At 41.7% G+C, this 18,927-nt stretch overlaps 1 long non-coding RNA gene across 1 annotated transcript; it reads left to right on the forward strand.

Moving 5' to 3' along the window:
- Positions 1 to 8,618: 8,618 nt before the first annotated feature.
- On the forward strand, positions 8,619 to 18,118 carry LOC142827092 (uncharacterized). Its single transcript, XR_012901500.1, has 4 exons — positions 8,619 to 8,798; positions 14,320 to 14,375; positions 16,069 to 16,134; positions 17,914 to 18,118. It is a non-coding gene; the product is annotated as an uncharacterized LOC142827092 (long non-coding RNA).
- Positions 18,119 to 18,927: the final 809 nt, after the last annotated feature.

Here is an 18,927-nt window from a genome sequence, read left to right on the forward strand (position 1 = left end):
TTGCCTCCTAATTGACCTGCTTATGATCTCTGCTACAATTAACATATGCTTATTAGTAATGGCTGGTTAAAGATTTCAAACTGCCGCAGTTTACAAAGTCTAATAGAGATGGCACACCACAGGAAATATGAGGCCACTGGTTCCCTCATCAGGAACATCTTAGTGGTTTGGTTTCATGTAATGGAAATTAGATAATTTTTCACATCATCCAATGACTGAAAATTCCTTCTAATTGAAACTGAAAATCTGCACATAAAAATGGCTTATGGTGCCTGATGCACTAACTGTGAATCTGATTTCTCTTCCCTCTAAGCAAATGCTTAGTAGCCATAAAAAAGGGCTGAGCCTGATTAAACTGAGGAAAACGTCCTCATAATATGTAACAACAAATTCCCTAAGCAATATCTTCATCATTAATACAAGGTTTACTTTGAATTTGGAAAGCAGTTTTTTTTCTTGCTATAACACTGTTAGAATGTTGTGGCCTTGACTCAGGAATGCATCTTTATTCAAGAGAAAATTTAAGTATATGGCATGTTCTTAAGTGCTTTCTTATAGCTTATATGAAGTCAAGTCCTCTATAAGGCTGTGGAAGTGTCACATCAGTGATATTTACTCCTATAACAAATAATATATTCTAACCATGTGATTTAGCAGACCAGTAAGTCTACTTAGCTAACTTTTTCTCCAGCTTTAATTGCTAGAGTTCCGTCTGTAGGACCTAGTGACCAACAAATGTGTTATTATTTTTATAATTTATATAATGTTTCTATAAGGTTTATATTATTTATATAAGGTTTCTAGCTCATTGTATTTATTCTTTCTGAATTTTTTGCTCATCTTTAGCCATAACATATCTCATTTTTAAGAACAGAAAATGATGTTTAATAGTTTTTTTCACCACCTTCAATTGTAGAAAATATTTATTCCTCTCTAAAATCTTTCAGGGTACGTCTACACAGCTGTGTTATTTCAGAATAACCCAAGTTATTTTGAAATAAAAAATGCACGTCTACACTGCAAGCCATTATTTTGAAATAATGTCAAGATGGAGGATTTCTTACTCCAACTCCTATAACCCCCATTTCCCGTGGAGTAAAGGAAGTCGAAGGAAGAGTGAAGTTGCATATCTTAATTTGGCTTTTGCCCTGCTGTGTAGAGGTGCCCCTAGTGAATAGGAGAGCTTGTTAGAACCTGTCTTTATGCTCCCTCCCCACTCCCCAACAATTTTCAACACTACAATGTTTCTTACCTTGTACTTACTATTTGTGCAGGAGCCTGATTCTGCTCCCATATTCTGTCAATGACAAAAATCTTGATTTCCTTGGAATCAGATTTGGTTCTCTACAGTGCTTTAAAGCTAACTTCAAATGTATGCCTCATTTAAAAACTTATTTTCAACTCTGTGTATCTTAAAACCAGAGACCTGATTGTGCTGTTGGTATACTGGGCTTGGTGTTTTACAAATATACAAGCAAGCACATTCAGTAGCCTCACAAATTTACAATTTAACTATAGTACTGGAACTAGATTTATGGGGCACAGCATGATGCATCACCCCTTAGCTTGAAGTCGTTCCCATTATATATAGGATTTACAGTTTGATGCCATGGATCATAGCACCCCTATTATGAAAATTGTTCCAGCAATTTAACTCAGACAAATAGGAAGAAAAAGAGTTGGCGTTAGGACAGGATGGACAGCAGTGGAGAGCAAATTAATGTTTAAATCCTCACTAGACAGGTGCATTTTTAGGAGGGATCTGAAGAAGGACAAGTTTGCAGCTTTATTACATAGGAAAAGGAATAGGTGTTTAATTGAAAAGGGCTGTGGAAAAGCTAAAAATTAGAGGGTAGAAGAAAGAGATTGAAGGAGCCCTAATGTGATGCTGTTGGGTATTCCTTAAGAGTAGCAGTAGGTCTCATACCACTTGATTTATGGATATATTTTTCACAGGTACTCTTCCAATATACTTCCCACCTTCGTTATAAGGCTAATGATGCGCTGGTGTAGCTAACTTTTCTGTTGGCATAACTCTTCTGATGTCAGAAGAGAATTTGGTCCAGATACAAGTACAATAGCCCCATATGATTCAGTTTCATGGTCTTTAGACTATGTCTCACAGTCCAGTCAGTGAAGGCAAATGAAAATCACCTATGACTAAGTACAGAATTTACAAAATTCTTGTGTTGGGAAACTGGTGACATTTACTGTTATCTGACCCTATATACACCAGTACCCTTTTTTTGCATGTCTTTTCTCACAGCAGCACAGGCTGAGGAACAGTACAGGTTACACATTCGGTATTCGGAAACCAAGTGTATAAATTTTATAATGGGCCTGCTCTCTGACTTCACCAGATATGTGAAAGGGACACAGAACATGTGAAAGAGGATTCAAAGTACAAAAATGAAGTGTAGTTGTAACTTTGATGGGCAAAACTGAATTGGAAACCTCTGGAACTTAGTCCATGAGCTTGTACCACATGAGCCAAAACACAGCTAGCTCCTAGCTAAGGCCATAGAGCAAACACATTATTCTTCTTTTTCTGTAAGTGGGCTTAGTACCACTAGGTTGGGACAATACACCACACCCAATACTCTGTGGGCCCTGGTCTACAGTAGGGAGTTATTTCGAAATAACAAGCGGCACGTCTACACTACTAAACCCATTATTTTAAATAACGGGCTGGTTATTTTGAAATAATACCTCCTGCTTTCCATGAGGAATAACGCTTATTTCAAAGTAGTTATTTGAAAATAGTGGTAGCGTGGATGCTCCACTGCTGCTATTTCAAAATAACTACTCCCCAGAGTCATTCAAAGTAATTACTCCCCATTGCTTCCTGGGGCTCTAAGTTAAGGTAGCACACCCGCATTAACGAAGCCTCCCTTGGGCTAATGTCAAGATTTCCCTGTAGTGTGGACACACTATTCTAAAATAGTTATTTTGGGAGTTATTATTTCAAAATGAGCTCCTAGGGTAGGCATGCCCTGGGTTGCATACTTTCCCTACCTGAGGAAGCATAACCCAAGCTTTAGAGACTCAGTTGAAACCCTGGATGAGCACCCATTTGTAATACAGACAAGCAGAATTGAACCTGTGCTGTCTAGAACTTTTCCATGAGCTTCTACAGCTTGAGCTAGAGAACCAGCTGCTTTTTAGCTAAGGCTATAGAGGAAACCCATTTTTCTCCTCTCTCTGTAAGTGGTCTAAGTGCCACAAGGTGGGGCAGTACACCAAACCCTGTAGGTATGGAGGTTGAATAGTGGCTTGAAGGACAGGACTGAAAACCAGGAGCTCCTCACTTAATCTCTGTTCTACACTCATTTCCTTTGTAGGTTTTTGAGGTAAATCGCTTAAGTTCTCTACCTAGATTTTCCCATGTATAAATTGGTGTGATAACATCTACCTTACAGCAGTGTTGTGAGAATCAATTAAAGTTTGCAAAGCATTTTGAAGATGGAAAATGCTATTTAAAATAAGAACTAACTATAACGATGCACTCCAGTTTGATTCCACTTGTGGTTTGGCTGTTCAGACCTTCGATCTGATTGCTTCTATTTCTGTATATTTGCTTATATGCTGTCATACTACAGCACCAATGGTGCCATTGTTCTTGCATTTTTAACCTTTCCTGGATCATAGTTCATTTTCTCATGTACCATTTCCCTCTGAAATCTGTTAAAAAACCTTCATCTTATGCAGCATGCCATGACTTGAGTGAATTACCTATCATGAAAAATATGACCATACCAAACTCTTTTGTCAGTTACTCCTTGGCTTGCAGTGGTCTATTTTGATATAAAAGTGGTTTGTGGGTGATGTGAATAGCTGTGAATCCAGAGTTCTGCATCATCTATTTTTGTCCAACTTCTAATCCCACATGTATCCCCTCTGCTTTCTTTGATGTGGTTTAACAGACTCTCTACCTGCTCAGATACACATTATAGCTGGCTGCCCTTGCATTTACTCAGTACAAGCCTCCCAACTGGTAACCTTAGTAACCCGCAGGTCACTTTCAAGATTCAGGTTCTGATTCTTGTACATGATTGTTACAAGGCAAGAAGAAAATAAAAACAAACAAAAAAGTGTATTCTCGACCTGTTTCAGTGCCTTGAGACTAAATCTGGAAGGGAACAACAAGATTATTGGCTTTGTTAAAATGTATGTGGTTAAAAAGCACTAGTAGTATATAAGCCACTATTGATTTATTTCGTTTTAAATGAGCTTATGCTCAAAAAGGTATTCTGATTCCCCCCATAACTTCACAAATGCATCAGGGTATTTTAAAACACCAAGTGCCAAACAATACAATTGCTAATTGCTAGATAGGCTTTGTTTTTAGCTGAGCCTTTCCCATGTGAAAGATGTTGTGGCATTGTTCAGAAAAAGTGCAATGCTAGGGATAAAACAAAAAGGTGCCGTATCTGCAATACATGGGATGCACCGTGGGGCCAACAGAGACTGGCTTTTAAATTAAAAGGAATTTGTGCTTAATTGTGAATGCAAATATTAACAGAAATGGGGAAAACTTGCAGCTCAAAAATCACAGTAGATTGACATTTGACTTTAATTTTCATCTTAGCTTGTGCTCATTCAAAAGGACAGTATCTTACATATTTATTTTCTGCATTGTAAATTTAGATTTAAATTATAATATGAACATGACATAAAGTAGGTTTCATTTAATTTATAAAGCCCTTAAATTAAAAAATAACTAAAATTGCATTTATATCTGTCTCTTAGATGAAAACACTTTTGTGTTGATAATAGAATTTATTAAATTCATAGGGCCAAATTCTGCACCTAAAAGCATAGACACTGCTCTCATTTAAATTAATGCTACCTTCAAATATGTGTTTAAGAGCAGAATTTGGCCCACATTTCTTGTCTCAATATATATGATAAATAAATGTCAATTGAGTTCAAATCTATTCAATTTGATTCCTTGAATATTTATAGAGGAATCATCTAAAATTGGAATGTTTTTTCCCCCACCCAAATGCTCTATTGTATATGGAGTTTCACTTTAAAGTAGAGACCATACCTGGAAAAAGAACCCCTCTCTTGCTCCTTGGTCGTGTGGTAAAATGATCTTATAGGTAAATCACTGGATTGGGCTTTAGGAGATCTGGGTTCCATTTCAGGAAATTCCTAGTCTTCCTCTCTGACCTGGGGCAAGTTATGCGTTGAAGACCAATTTGCAGAGATGTTAAAGTCAGTGGAAGGCTAAGGATCTTTAGATCTGAATCTCTCTGCCCCAGATCCACAATGGGAATTTAATTATCACTGTGATTCATAAAACTCCCACTCAGCTGTTTTTGATTTTTGTAAGCACCTAAACTCACGGCTGTAAAGGTTCCCTATGTTCCTAAGGTTCTGCCTCTGGATACATGCACCATGCCTTCCCCTAGATGTCCAAGAACATGACCCATGGGAATATTCAGATCAGGTGTAGGTAGGCCCTACTTGCTTGTGAAGCCTGATCTGAGAGGCATGCTCTGAGAACACCTACTAGATCAGGCCCCATTCATAGGCTACATCTAGACTGCAGAGTTTTATTGGAAAAAGATACGCAAATTGTGAAGCACAATTTGCGTATCTTTTTCCGCTCTTTTTTTGGAAGAGGCTTTTCGGAAACTTGGCCCATCTACGCAGGGCCAAATTTCATAAAAAACTCCTCTTTCAGAACATCCCTTATTCCTCTCACTAAGAGGAATACAGGGATGCTGAAAGAATGCTCCCATTTTTTCAGAAACTGTTCCCTGGATGTGGCAGAGCTTTTCCAGGATACCTCTGGTGTCCCAAAAAAACTCTGTAGTCTAGACATAGCCAGAGTCTAGCAGAAGAAAGAAGAAAAGGTGGCGGTGCTCATCTTATAACTCTTAGTCCAGGAGTTAGATCACTTACGTGGGATGTGCAAAACTCAGTGTGTACCCTAACAGCTGAACTATGGCATATTCTGACGTGAGGGCTTACTCGAACTCTCCAGAAGAAGTTGTTCTGCTGTGAATAAACATATAAACAATCTTTGGGTCAGAAAGGGACCATAACTGAGAGTGGCTCTGTAGTCTAGTGGTTAGGGCAGCTGCTTAGCAGAGATAGGGTCCAGTCCTGCTGCCTCAGGTTAGTTCAATTATTTAGTCCAAAGTGGAACAACTTCAAAGGAAGAAAATGGGGGCATCCACAGCAGAATGTGGCATATCCAGTGATTGGAGCACTATTTCAAAAGGTGCAACACCCCTGTTTATTTTTCTTCTCCCCATGACTCAGAACAGGCAATTGAATCGGGGTCAGCCCCATTCCAAGCGAGAGTTCTAAAGCTATAAAGAATGCAGCACCAACACTGTTTCTCCCAGCATTTTTCACAAGAAATAGCCTAGGCACCTGAACTGCTTTGCTCCAGGAAGCGGGTTCCTGGCTGTGAATCACAAACAGAGTCAGGAGCCTCCCTGCAGCCCAGACTTAGGTGCTTATCTATGAGAGGGAGACAGGGCTTTGGCCATACCCTTTCCTCAGCATCTCCCTTTGTCTAGTTTAGGCAGTTCTCTGCTTGCTAGCTTTTGTGTATCCCATTCTCCAGGTGTTCATTGATTATATTGAGAGCTTCGGTACTAATAACCGGGTTTGTGGATTCCAGTGATCTTTCTAGACACTTGAAAGCTATGAACTCCAGCACCTAAGTCCCTTTGTGGATCCGGGCTCTTTTGCCTCAGTTCCCCATCTATAGAATGAGGATAATACATGTTTGTGCAGTGTTTAGATATTGCAGTGATGTTGGCTGTATGAGTACCTAGCTATTTTCATGCTCTGCAGTTGCTGTGGAGATTGGCACTTGGACATGTGTTTGCGTGACTATAAAAGGGAAACAGTTGTAACAAGTTCTAGCTCCTCCAGTCTACACTAGCTAATGGGAACAATTGCATCAGTGTGGAAACTCTGTAGTTCTTCCTTCTCATTATATGAATAGTGGCAACTTCTCATCATCTACTCTGCCTCCTTTGTTCAGGTTGGAATGTCAGGTGTTTGACAATTACTATATTCCAAGGAGATTAGAACACTGTAATCTACAAACAGCGAAATGACACTTCGTTGTAAGAAGACTTTAGCCTCATTTCAAATTGGGAGCATTATGATCTGTCATTTAAATACAAATTTGTATCTTTTGTGAAATGCAGCTCATGTGCAGTAAATATGGTGTTTACTTTGTAATATTCATTAGTACTACAAAAGGCCATCCCCTTTAAATTTTAGTGGATACATATTCCTTCTGGTGTGTGGATATCTCATACAATAGATATAGTGGTTTAACTGGAGCCATTATAGTATATCATGTCAATGCCATGCTGCAAATGTACATTAAATGTGCACAAGGAAAGCAATTATTACATTCTTGAGAAACTGAATCTTCTCCCTAGTCATTATTACATATATATAAATAACATTTTCAAGAATAATAGGGGAAGAAACAACTTTTCCTTCTTTTTCTCAAAATATATAGAAGTTGAGGGGAGAAAGGAAAAGTAGATGAAGCTACTATCTTCTATTTGTTTTCTATTTGTTTTAAAACAAAACTAGTGAAAATAAAATCCAGCTAAACATAAAAAGAGTCATTCCTGGGATTTGACTTTCTATGTCAAGATCATGCCTGGAAATAGAATTTTAAAAATAGAAAGTCTTGTATCTATTGTACATTAGTGTATAATGGAATAAGTGCTAGGTTAATAAGAATGCTTGAAATGCAAATGAATCCTGAAAACATTATGATAAAATGTTATCAAAATGAAGAAATAGTTGTATTTATTGTCACTTCTGTTTCATAATTGTATTTGTTTCTGTACCTAGGATGTCTTTTCCAAACTTTTAGTTTCACAGTATTGCTTCTGAAATTATGGGATGTAAGTTGTAGAGTTGTGGTAGTATGTGAATTCCCTCTTTTTCAAGAGTTAGCCCTAGAGTGCTGTTAAAATCCCTTCTGCCCGACCAAAATTTCTCAGTTGATAAAGCTGTCATTATTAATTCAGTCAAGAACAACTCTAGTCAATTTCACTGTCCCTTGTGCCACTCCCTCAAAAACAATATTTGACCCCCCCAACACCGTCACAACTATTAATGCTATATATTTATACGGTGGCAACATCTATTGATGACAGATAGAATCAGGGATCAGGACTTCATTGTACTAGTCAGTGTACATGTACACAATAAAAAGATGTCCCTGCCACAAATGCTTACAATCTAGATATAATTCATTGTTTGTTATTTATATTGTAGTAGAACTCGGATGTTCTGCTCAGAGAACAGGATACTGTGATAGAGGCTGTACACACACAAAATAAAAAGATGGATCCTGGCCCAAAGAGCTTCTATACAATCATCTTTTATCCAAGTTACCCTTTCTCTGACTAGTATTAGAGAAAGTCATCTTGTCTTATGCAGGCACTCTTTACTAGAGGGGCCTCCAAATTTAAATGGGAGTATTCCAGTTGGGAAGATCCTGAGTACAGCAATCCAGCCTTGGAGACTACAGTTCCCATAATGCCTTGGGGAAGAGACAGAGACACTTCCAGGGAATGTAGGGAGAGTTTGTGTTGGGCTTCATTTTTGGAGAGGAGCTGGGATTGCCTTATGGAGGTCTGTTCAAACCAGGAGCTGCTGCAAAGCTGCTGCTGATCATCTGAAAGGACTTTGATCAAGCAGGGAGCCTTAGAGGCTGTTGATAGCTTCACTGGAACCAGAACAGAGAGAGTTGCTATAACCAGAGCTGATGGAGGTGGGCCTGCAGTGAAGGCCATGTGAGTTACCATCACCCTTGTTTGGGAACCTGTTTGCAAGGGGAGGGAGAGAGCAAAGAGAATTTAAAAGGTTGTCTGAGTATGAAAAAAGGTGCTGTGGCCCTAGATCTAACCAGAACCCAGGGCTGCTGACATCTGGTGAAAACAACTCCAGTCTTCAGAGAGGGTGTGCAGCTTGGAATGATCCCAAATTAGAATTGCTCTGCCCCTTCTTAGAACGATAGAATCATAGAGCTGGAAGAGACCTTAGAAGGGTATCAAGTCCAGCCCCCTGCCCAAGGCAGGACCAATCCCAATTAAATTAAATTCTTGCCTTGGCGAGACTGAGTCACTGGACCAACAGAGTGCTGTCCTCAGCTTCAAGATCTCCAATTGTGCCCGAGCACACAAGTGTTTAGAACTTAGTGTGCGCTCAGGGCTGGGCAAACGGTGTCAGTGTAAATGCAAGTTAGATAACTTTCATTTCTTACTGTGAATTGTATTTATTAATTGACTTGCTGAACTGCCCCATTGATTTAAATTAGTTTTGACAATCTGAATCTTTTATACCATGTTTTCTTAAATGGTTAATTAACGGTGCTTTAATTCTAATCTTAGTGTATAATGGACATATATTGTTTATCAGCAGTATTTTCGCGTTAGCCCCATTGCATAGATTAGGTCAGGTTTAATCCTGGAGGCTTCCAAGGCAGCCTGTGAATGTATACAGGGCACAGTTGGGTGGAGGCACTGCCAATTTAAATTTTCTATACAAGTAAAAGAACTGCAGCAAAGGAGTGAACAGAGGTTTCCCCCAATCCAACATCACCATTAAGATACTCCTTTACTGTCAACAGCATGAGGTCAGCTAGCCACACATATGAGTGTTTCCTGCTCATGAGTAGCCCAAGGAGGAAAGGGGATTTACACTTATCTCTCCAACCCATTGTCAGTCCCAGAATCCTTGAGTCATCCAATCTGACTTTCATGCCTCCTGAGTAGCATTTAAATTGCTCTGCTAAGTGTGGGCATTGACCTCCCCCTCTTTGCTGGTCATGACTTCTGTAACTGATGCTCCATAGCCTTAGTGCAAGATAGAACTCATCGTCTTGTTGAGAATGCTTGAAGCATTACAATAGTAGTTCCCAATTAAACTGTATTTTGGGCAAAGTAATTTTCTTTCTGTTCTGATGTGCCGTACTGCTGTCCACTGTTAAATGGCTGCCTTGTAGAGCAGTGGTTCCCAACCTTTTTTATACCTCGGACCGGCAAACTCTTTCAAAAAACTTTTTGGCAAAACAATCAAAATATGCAAATAGTGAATATTTAAATATGCAAATAAAATGTTACCGGTCTGCCAAACCTCATACTCCCCTGCCCTGACTCCTGCCCCCCAGCCCTTTGCCCCAGTCCCCTCATACTTTCCAACCCCGACTCCTGCACCCCCCCATATACCCAGCCTCTTGCCCTGAGCCCCCCTTATATTTCATAGTGTAAGTAATTTATGTTATTTTCACCCCTCCAGCTGAGTATCTCATAAGCAGGGCCATTAGTGGCAACAGTACAGTGGACCAGAGCAGGGAGAGGCTCCAACTACCTTGGCAAGGTGGATTCTGTGTGGTCAGGCTCATGCAGGTGCCCAGCCTGGGAGCACACGTAAAAGGGAAGTTCCCCACAGAAGCACTTACCGCCGCCAGTCTGGCCACAGCCAGGCCAGACACAGGGCACGGGGGGAACAATAGCTGGGCAGCCACAACCCACCTCCCACAGCCTCACCCTTCTCATCCAGAGTTGTATCCTGGCTCTGCTAGAAGTCCCACATATACCTCTCCAGGAAGTGCTGGTGAAATCGATCATCCAGCCCACAGTTACAGCCTCCACCTCTGCCAACAGCTAGGGGGACATCAGGCCACGCAGGCTCTATAACGCCTCCATAGGCATGGCATGGTGGTGTGCCGCCACCCAGTAGCCAGCGGTTCACGGCACAGCACTGGACAGTGGCCAGGAAATTGGGAACCATTGTTGTAGAGGATACATGAAACAATCCCAATATGTTGTATATGTATATCCTGTAAATATTTTTGCAAGTGTTAGACTTTGAATTAATTTCTATCCCCATGAATTTAGAACATTTGAATGGTTCTCGCATGCCTAGGTGCAGAATTAGCAAACTTACAGGTTACTGCTAACTTCAGATGCATGGGCATGCATCCTGTTGGAAAGTATTACAGAATAACTCCTAGTCGCCTTTCACTAAGTATATGTGTTGTTCAGATTCACCAAGATGCATGCCAACAGATCTCAAATAAGAAAAAAGCTGTGAATTATTATTACCAAGATCCAAGAACATACTGGTTTTCCATATCAGTAAAGACTATTAGTCCATTAAACCTGAAATCCTGCCTCCAGCAATGATCAATACTCGATGCACTCAAGAAAAGTAAAAACCTCACATAATTCACTTGAACAAATGTGCAGTGGGGGCACAATTCCTTCTTGATTTTGTGTCAGCTGGCTTGTGTCTAGAATCATAAGAAACGATTATCTCTGTTTTAGAATGTGTAGCTAAAATGGTAATAAGTTTTAAAAGGGGACTATTATGTTTAACTCACTGATCTCCAATAAAAGCTAATCAAGATATAATAATGATAAGATCTTTATTCCCATTTTTGGGTGACAAGGAAATTGTGGCTCATAGAACTAAGGGTATGTCTACACTACAGCACTAATTCGAACTAAGCTAATTCGAATTAGTGCATCTAGATTTAAAAACTAGTTCGAATTAGTGTTTTGCTAATTCGAACTAGCATGTCCACACTGAGTGGACCCTGAACCGAGGTTAAGGATGGCCGGAAGCAGTGCCGGCAGGGCATCAGGTTAGGACTAGAACGTGGAGCTGCTGTCTCAGGCTAGCCAAGGGCTGTGCTTAAAGGGTCCTGACCCCCACCCCGGACAGACAGTTCTCAGGGGTTTCCCGCTTGCAAAGCAGTCCTGGCTTGGAGTGCCCTGAGTGCCCACACTCGGCACATCATAGCACTCGGCCATCAGCCCGGCTGCACTTGCTGCAGGCTGCCATCCGGAGGGGGGTCAATTGAGGGGCTTCAGGAGAGCTTCCACCCCGAGGAGCCCGCAGAGCCAACCCAGTCCTCCTCATCAGGGGCTCGTACCCCATTCCTCCCTCACCTCCTTCCACTTACCCCTCCCTAGCCCCCCTTCCTGATGTAAAAAATAAAGGACACGTGTTCAAAAATAGAAACTCTCTTTATTTCACAAAACTGGGGGGGGGGAATAAAACTGTGGGAAGACGGGGGAGAGGAGGCGGGAAAGGGCAGGAGAGAGTGTGGGAGAGGGGAGGGGGAAAACTGGAAGGAGGGAGCTGGAAGGGTGAGGCAAGGGAAAGGAGGGGGAGGGGAAACTCAGGGATTGGGGTGGGGATCTCGCCGGGCCAACCGCCTCCCAGCACGGCGAGAGAGGGGGCCTCGGCGTCCCCGGGGGGATGGCGTGGAGGGTGCAGAGGTTGAGGTGGGGAGTGTGGACATTGAGGAAGAGGGTGTGGGGGTTGAGGAGGAAGAGGTGGGAGGGGGGGCAGGAGTGGGAGGAGGAGGGACAGTAGTTGAGGGGGCAGCAGGCGCAGGACCAGCACAGGGCACCATGCTCTGCAGCAGGGCCTGCAGGTTTGAGTTCAGCCCTCGGACCTCATCCAGCTGCTCCTGGCAGAGCTGGAGGTCTGCCCACATCCAGGCCTCCGCTGTGTGGTGCACGGCTCGCAAGGACCCTAGGTGCTGATCCCAGTACTCCTGCTCCGTGGTGGTGGTCCGGAGCAGGCCACGGGTGCGGGAGCATGTCCCGGGCGGGGTGGTGCGCCCTGCACAAGCAGCTGGAGCAGCTGTAGAGAAAGAAGAGAAGTGGTCAGTTCTCCCTGGGGACGCAACGGATGATGTCCAGCCTCCTTCTCCCCCTCCCCCCGCGACATGAGGGCGACCATGCCCTGCACCGTCAGAGCCGCTGTGCTTGTACAGAGGCCATGGTCAGGATGCCTGGCTCTCCCCAGGACTGGGAGCTGCCCCAAGACTGCACCCATGCCCCTGTGCTGTGTATAGTGTGGCCAGGGTGGCAGGGGGGGAGTGGGCGGGAGATGTCCCCTGCCTTCGTGTAGAGGGAACATGTGAAGGGAAAGCATCCTGCTGGGTCCCGCCCCAGGATCGGGAGCATGTCAGGTCTCTTCACACATGCATGTGCCTATTGGGCCATGGCCCTAGGTGTCACGCAGCTGGAGCCACCTGCCCAAGGGTGGCATGGCACGTGCTCGCACATGCACAGGTGTCTGCGTGACCTGTGGAAGGCATGGCCCACGCGCGTGGTCTCTGGTCTCCCTCCCGCCTCCCCCCCCCCCCCGAACTACTTAATTCGAACTACTTACCCGGTACGGTCTCCCTGGACGACCCTGCCGACTCTGGTGCTGGAACTGCTTACAGTGGCCCCTTCGGTGTGCCCGGGTCAGGGCCCTCCGGTCCCAGCTTGCTGTCCCCCAGGCTGGCACGGACCACCCCGCCCCCCAAGAGTCGGTCGAGGGCGTGGAAGTAGGGGCAGGTGGCAGCCCCTGCTGCGGCGCCGCCCCTGGTGGCCCTGGCGTATGGCTGCCGCAGCTGCTTTACTTTCAGGCGCACCTGCTCCTGGGTGCGTCTGTGTCCCCTTTGGGCCATGGCGGCTGCTATGCGGCCATAGACAGCTGCGTTCCTCCTCCTAGTGCAGAGATCATGGACGTTGGGGGCCTGCCCCCAAACCTCAATGAGGTCCATGACCTCCGGACTAGTCCAGGAGGGTGCGTGCCGTCTACAGCCCCTGGATAGCCCCTGGGTGCTGGGGGACTGGGCAGGGGATGGCTCGCTGGCACTGGCTCCCTGGCTCATCCTGGGGCCACTGGTTCGGGGCACAGACTGCTGGCAGGGCTGGCTGTGTCAAGTGCCGTCTGGCCACAGTCTACCCCTTTAAGGGCCCAGGGCTGGGGGAGAGGAGAGGAGTTTTCCTGGTTGTGCCCAGAGTGGCCACCAGGGGAACCTGGGAAGGGCTAGCCTCCCACTAGTTCGAATTAAGTGGCTACAAAGCCCTTAATTCGAACTAGTTAATTCGAACTAGGCGTTAGTCTTCGTAGAATGAAGTTTACCTAGTTCGAATTAAGTGCTCCGCTAGTTTGAATTAAGTTCGAACTAGCACATCGCGTGTGTAGCGCCCATTAAAGTTAATTCGAACTAATGGCTGTTAGTTCGAATTAACTTTGTAGTGTAGACATACCCTAAGTGACTTATCTAAGTTCAATTAGCACTTCAGCATCAAAGCCAGAAATAGAACTCATCTCCTAATTGCCAATCTGATGCACTATTCACAAGCCACGCTGCCTCCTTATTAATAGTAGCATGTTTGCTTGTGTTTATATTTATTTACCATAGATTTATTTGAGGGACATCTCTTTTGTTGAATAATAGGGCCAGGTAGAAAGAATGGACTGCTCATTTTTTTTACTATATGCTTCATGAACATACAGACTCCAGTTATGTATCTGAGACCACGTCTATGCAAGACCTGGAAGATCAGCTTAAGGTACACTTTTAAGTTGTCTGACCTTAAAATGAGCTTAGCACCATCCCTCCGGAGGTGGCCAATGGGAACAAACAACCCCATGGGCTTCCCTTTCTCCTCACAACTGTGAGGAGTACAGACTCCATCTGAAGCTGCCCTCAGTTTCAATGTATGGGTCTATACTAGACCTGCTAAATCAAATGCCAGAACGTTCATTTCCAGCATGGTGAGTGAAGATGTGCCCTAAATGTTTAGGGAGTAAAGCTAAGGCTTTATTTGCAATGTAGACTAGTGTTTCTTTTATTTTTCCTTTTAAATAATGTTTCATATTTCTTCATGAAGAGGTGACAACTAGACAACTGTAATTCTAGGAATGCCTCCCTTTCTGTCACTTGTGGTTCCAGTTTCTTTCTATCTATGCAACTTAGAAATGCAGCACACAAACTGTATTTAATATTTGCTCCCGGAGTTCAATTTTGGAAGTGAGAAACTATGTATAGTTGAAATATGTTTCTCAATTGGTGTTTTAAATTATATCCAATTGACCTTATCAGTATCTTATGAGACCAAACAAACTCCACAGTCTTTCCAAAAACTGTCACCACTCCCTACCCCTCTTATCCTGAGGCAGCTCTGGCTTGATGCCATAAAGCATCCATATTGATATTTTGTGGCATTCAACTTGTTCAGTACCTTGCCTAAGCAACAGGAACAGGAGTCTTAATACAATCTGGCCATGTCACTGCTAATTATTCCAATATAAACTAAATTTACAGCACATGACATATGTGATATGAATTGGCAACAAGCAACAAAACCTTTGCTTGACATTATCATGTAAACCTAGCGGGCATTTAGCTAGCATTTTGTGTGAGATAGTTTTACAGAGAGACATAAGAAATGCAGCAAAACTTCTGCACAATATTATCATTCCCTATACAATTCCCCAGTACTTGTTTACTGTCAATAGAGGATTTTACTGTGGCAAAAATTTATTTTCTGTGATGTTCTATAATTTTAAGTGGGTAAACTCATAAATGCATTCCAAGTGTCAGGGAACAACTAAACCAAGCACAAGTTAACAAGAGTAATTCAATTTAAAGCTGTGCCTGTGGTTTTGTGAATGCAAAGCAATTTCCTTCTAAATGTGGAAAACAAAACCTATTTGACAGAACCCTCCACACCATACTTGTGCTTTAAAACTTATTGCGTGTCTGGGGAAATGTGTACTTGAAATTCAGGCATGATCCATGTGTCACTGAAGGCGAAGCTCCAATGTGCTATGGAAATTTCTTGATGCATATTATGAGCTGCTGTTTGCCGTAGTGTCTGGATAATCCTGCTTCATTTATTGGAGGGTCATTTCAGCTGCACTGTCAACAGCCTGGGATGATTGGGTCACCTCTCCCTCGAAAATTATGTAAAAGCTGTCAAATGGGCAGGATTATAGGCACATTAAAGGTGCTTTAAGATTTCATGACTATAAATATTAGCGAAGAAGATTTAAAGTCAAATTTGTCATCGGCACATGCACATATTTCAACAGCCTTGTGTTAAGATATTACAATGTTTTCAACAATGTTTTGTCAGATGATAAGTGTTTTGTGGGGCACTAGCTGTGGGTAGCTTTATCTAGTTAGCTTATGAACTAGAAAAATAAGCAAAGTTTAACATAGAAAAAAAAATCTGAATCTCATTTATCATCCTTTCCCAGTATTTACCACCTTTTCCCCAGCAAATCCATTCAAGGAGATCACCACAAACACTTTGTGTTTCGCAGGTCAGTTTATTAAAAGCAATTATATGTTTAACAAAGACTTTTTTCATTATGCTACCAATTATTAAAAGCCTTGCTTGGAAGTAATAATGCAGCAGTTCATTTTGAGTAGTATTTACTTTTAAGTTGTGAACATTTTATTATAGTGCTTTGGAACCATAGCTCTTATTTATCGTATATTATGCATACTGTGGGCATCTTCAGCATAAACAGAAGATGTTTGCAGCCCCCAAATATTTCACCATTCCATGGTATTTTTGAAAGGTGAGTACTGCGCTTTGAGGCATATTTTGTGTGTTGGCAGATGCCTAGAAATTGTTAATTACCATTCAGCTAAACGATCTAAAGATCTCACAGACAGAAGCCAATGTGATACAAAACCAAACGAAATGTCACTGAAGTGTATCTGATAGCTTTCCTCACAAATTTGTTAGTCTGTTTCCAATATCCATATGGGGTTTCATCCAAAGTCCATTAAAGCCCATAGAAAGTCTCACACTGATTTCAATGAGCTTTGAATAAGATCCTGTTGAGCCAGCTTGTGTCCCCTTTTTGTTTTCCTCTGTAGCTCAGAAGTCTGGGTCTGAGAGAAGCACTTGGTGCAAGCCTATATGTAAACTACTGCTGGTATCTCAGCGGAGCCTACCACATATCAGTTTGCTATTATAAATGTAGGCTATGGAGAGTGAATGCATTAAATGTGCACAGCACAGTTAGGCAACAGTGTGTTTGTTTTCTCCAAGCTTCATTAAGCTTTGCCCCTTGTTTTTAAATTCCCCATTGAGTTTAATGAATGGCTAATCTCTGATTAACTTCAATGGGAGCAGGATAAGAGCCAAGATCCGCTAGTGCAAACATAGAAAATGGCCTTGACTATGCTTATCAGTATTTTGCTGAACAGAACTTGAGTTTCAGGGTACTACACAGACAGATGCAAGTTGGCTTTCAGACATTATTGATATCAGGGACTTCTCAAGATATAAACTGTCAGTGACTTGGGGAATCATTTTCCTTTTGGCTTATAATTAAATAACTTCTTCCAGAAGAACCTGTAATAGGTATTATGAACTGCTCTGTAAATTGCTGTGATTTTTCTCACATTTTGTGCCATTTTGGATCTGGGGTTACTGATCTTTTTTCTGAAGTCATTATCAAATGTTGTTCACTACTGTTTTCTTCCTGTCTGATCTCAAATAGACAGGAATGAAGAAATATATGTTAATATTGCCTCTTTTGGAACTTAGAATAGTTTTACAGTTGAGTTTTGGATATGTAGCTGCTGTGTTTTACAATGAAGCAAATTTAAAAACAGTGATTTCATACATAAACCCCATTTTGGGATCACCTGGAACAAGTTATTTAGTCACAGGCTAAAGGAAAATTATATGTATATGTGGGGGGTGGAGGGGGAGGAGAGTTTATATAATCTAAGCTCTGTTTTTAGGTTTGTTTAATTATGAAAACATACAGATGTAGCTATAGATACACATACGTATGAGCGTGCACACACACACACTCACTCATTTCCCTTTGACTTGTGATTGGAGCATTTACACACATGCACACAAACACACACACACACACACACACACATCTATATTGTTGGTATTTTAATACCCTGTTTATTAAATACAATTATGGAGATCAATAATTGGCCTTTGTCACCACCAAAAGCTTCTCTGTTTAATTGTACAGTTCAGTATTACAGAGTTCCATAATTTATAAAGGTATTTCAGAGATCCTCTCAACTTATTCAGTATCTTTTTTATTTTTATTTTTCAGAAGACGACATCTATGCACCAACTCTGATCATTCTTCTATTGACTGGTCAGTGGTGTTTTGTCAGCACTTCATAAAAAAGTCCTAGCAGCGACAGTGTAATATATCTCTCCATAGAGAAGAGAAATAGACAGTGAACCAAGAGAATTTGAGGTTAAACATAAATTATAAATTTCTAGAACATCCCTGATAAATTCTTCAACCTTGTCCCAGAATTAGCGAGCTCCATGCAAGTCCCATAACACATGCCAAGACTCAATTTCAATATTACATTTTATATGTAGATCATCACTGCTACTATTTATTTTGTGCATACTTTCAGGAGTCATCCATATTCTATGAATAACATTAAATGTAAGCATTTGGTGTTTTAGATTGATGGAGATTGTTTTTTTCTGATTACACATCTCAATACATTCTTAATCACAGAATTTTTGATCCAGATCCCTTTCATGCTTGATTTTAGCTTTCTTCTTCCCTACATTTATTCAGCCTAAAGTGATATCAACTGGAGATTCTTTCTGTGGTCTTTATTCCTAATTAAAAGCTGATATTCTAAAGATTTCAACTCAGGGGCACAACAATTTCTCAAATTATTTACCTCCTATAGATAACATGTTAGATCAAAATACCCATAGAAGTGTTGTTTTGGATTATAGCATGCCTCTTCATCTATCTCTCAATAAATATTCCTTTATCATAAATATATTTGAGAATCATAATGTCAAATTCATCTCAAAATTAACAGAGGTTGCCCCCAAGGGCTTCAGGGAATCAAGGGTTGTTAAATAAGTAGACAAATAGGAGATGCTTTCTGGACAGTTTTAAATTGCTTATGGATATTATGCAATGCGTTAGTGGCATAATCCTCAGTAAATTCCCTACGATCATTCTTATTCAGTACTGAATGAACACTTGTGTCTTCATGTGAAGGCAGCAAATTTTGTCCAATGATAGATAAATCATTTTCTGATAGGTAAAGATGAGTCCCTAGACTTCTGCATGGAAGGACAAGTA

This window comes from Pelodiscus sinensis, chromosome 1 (assembly GCF_049634645.1).
Source record: "Pelodiscus sinensis isolate JC-2024 chromosome 1, ASM4963464v1, whole genome shotgun sequence".
NCBI lineage: Eukaryota > Metazoa > Chordata > Testudines > Trionychidae > Pelodiscus > Pelodiscus sinensis.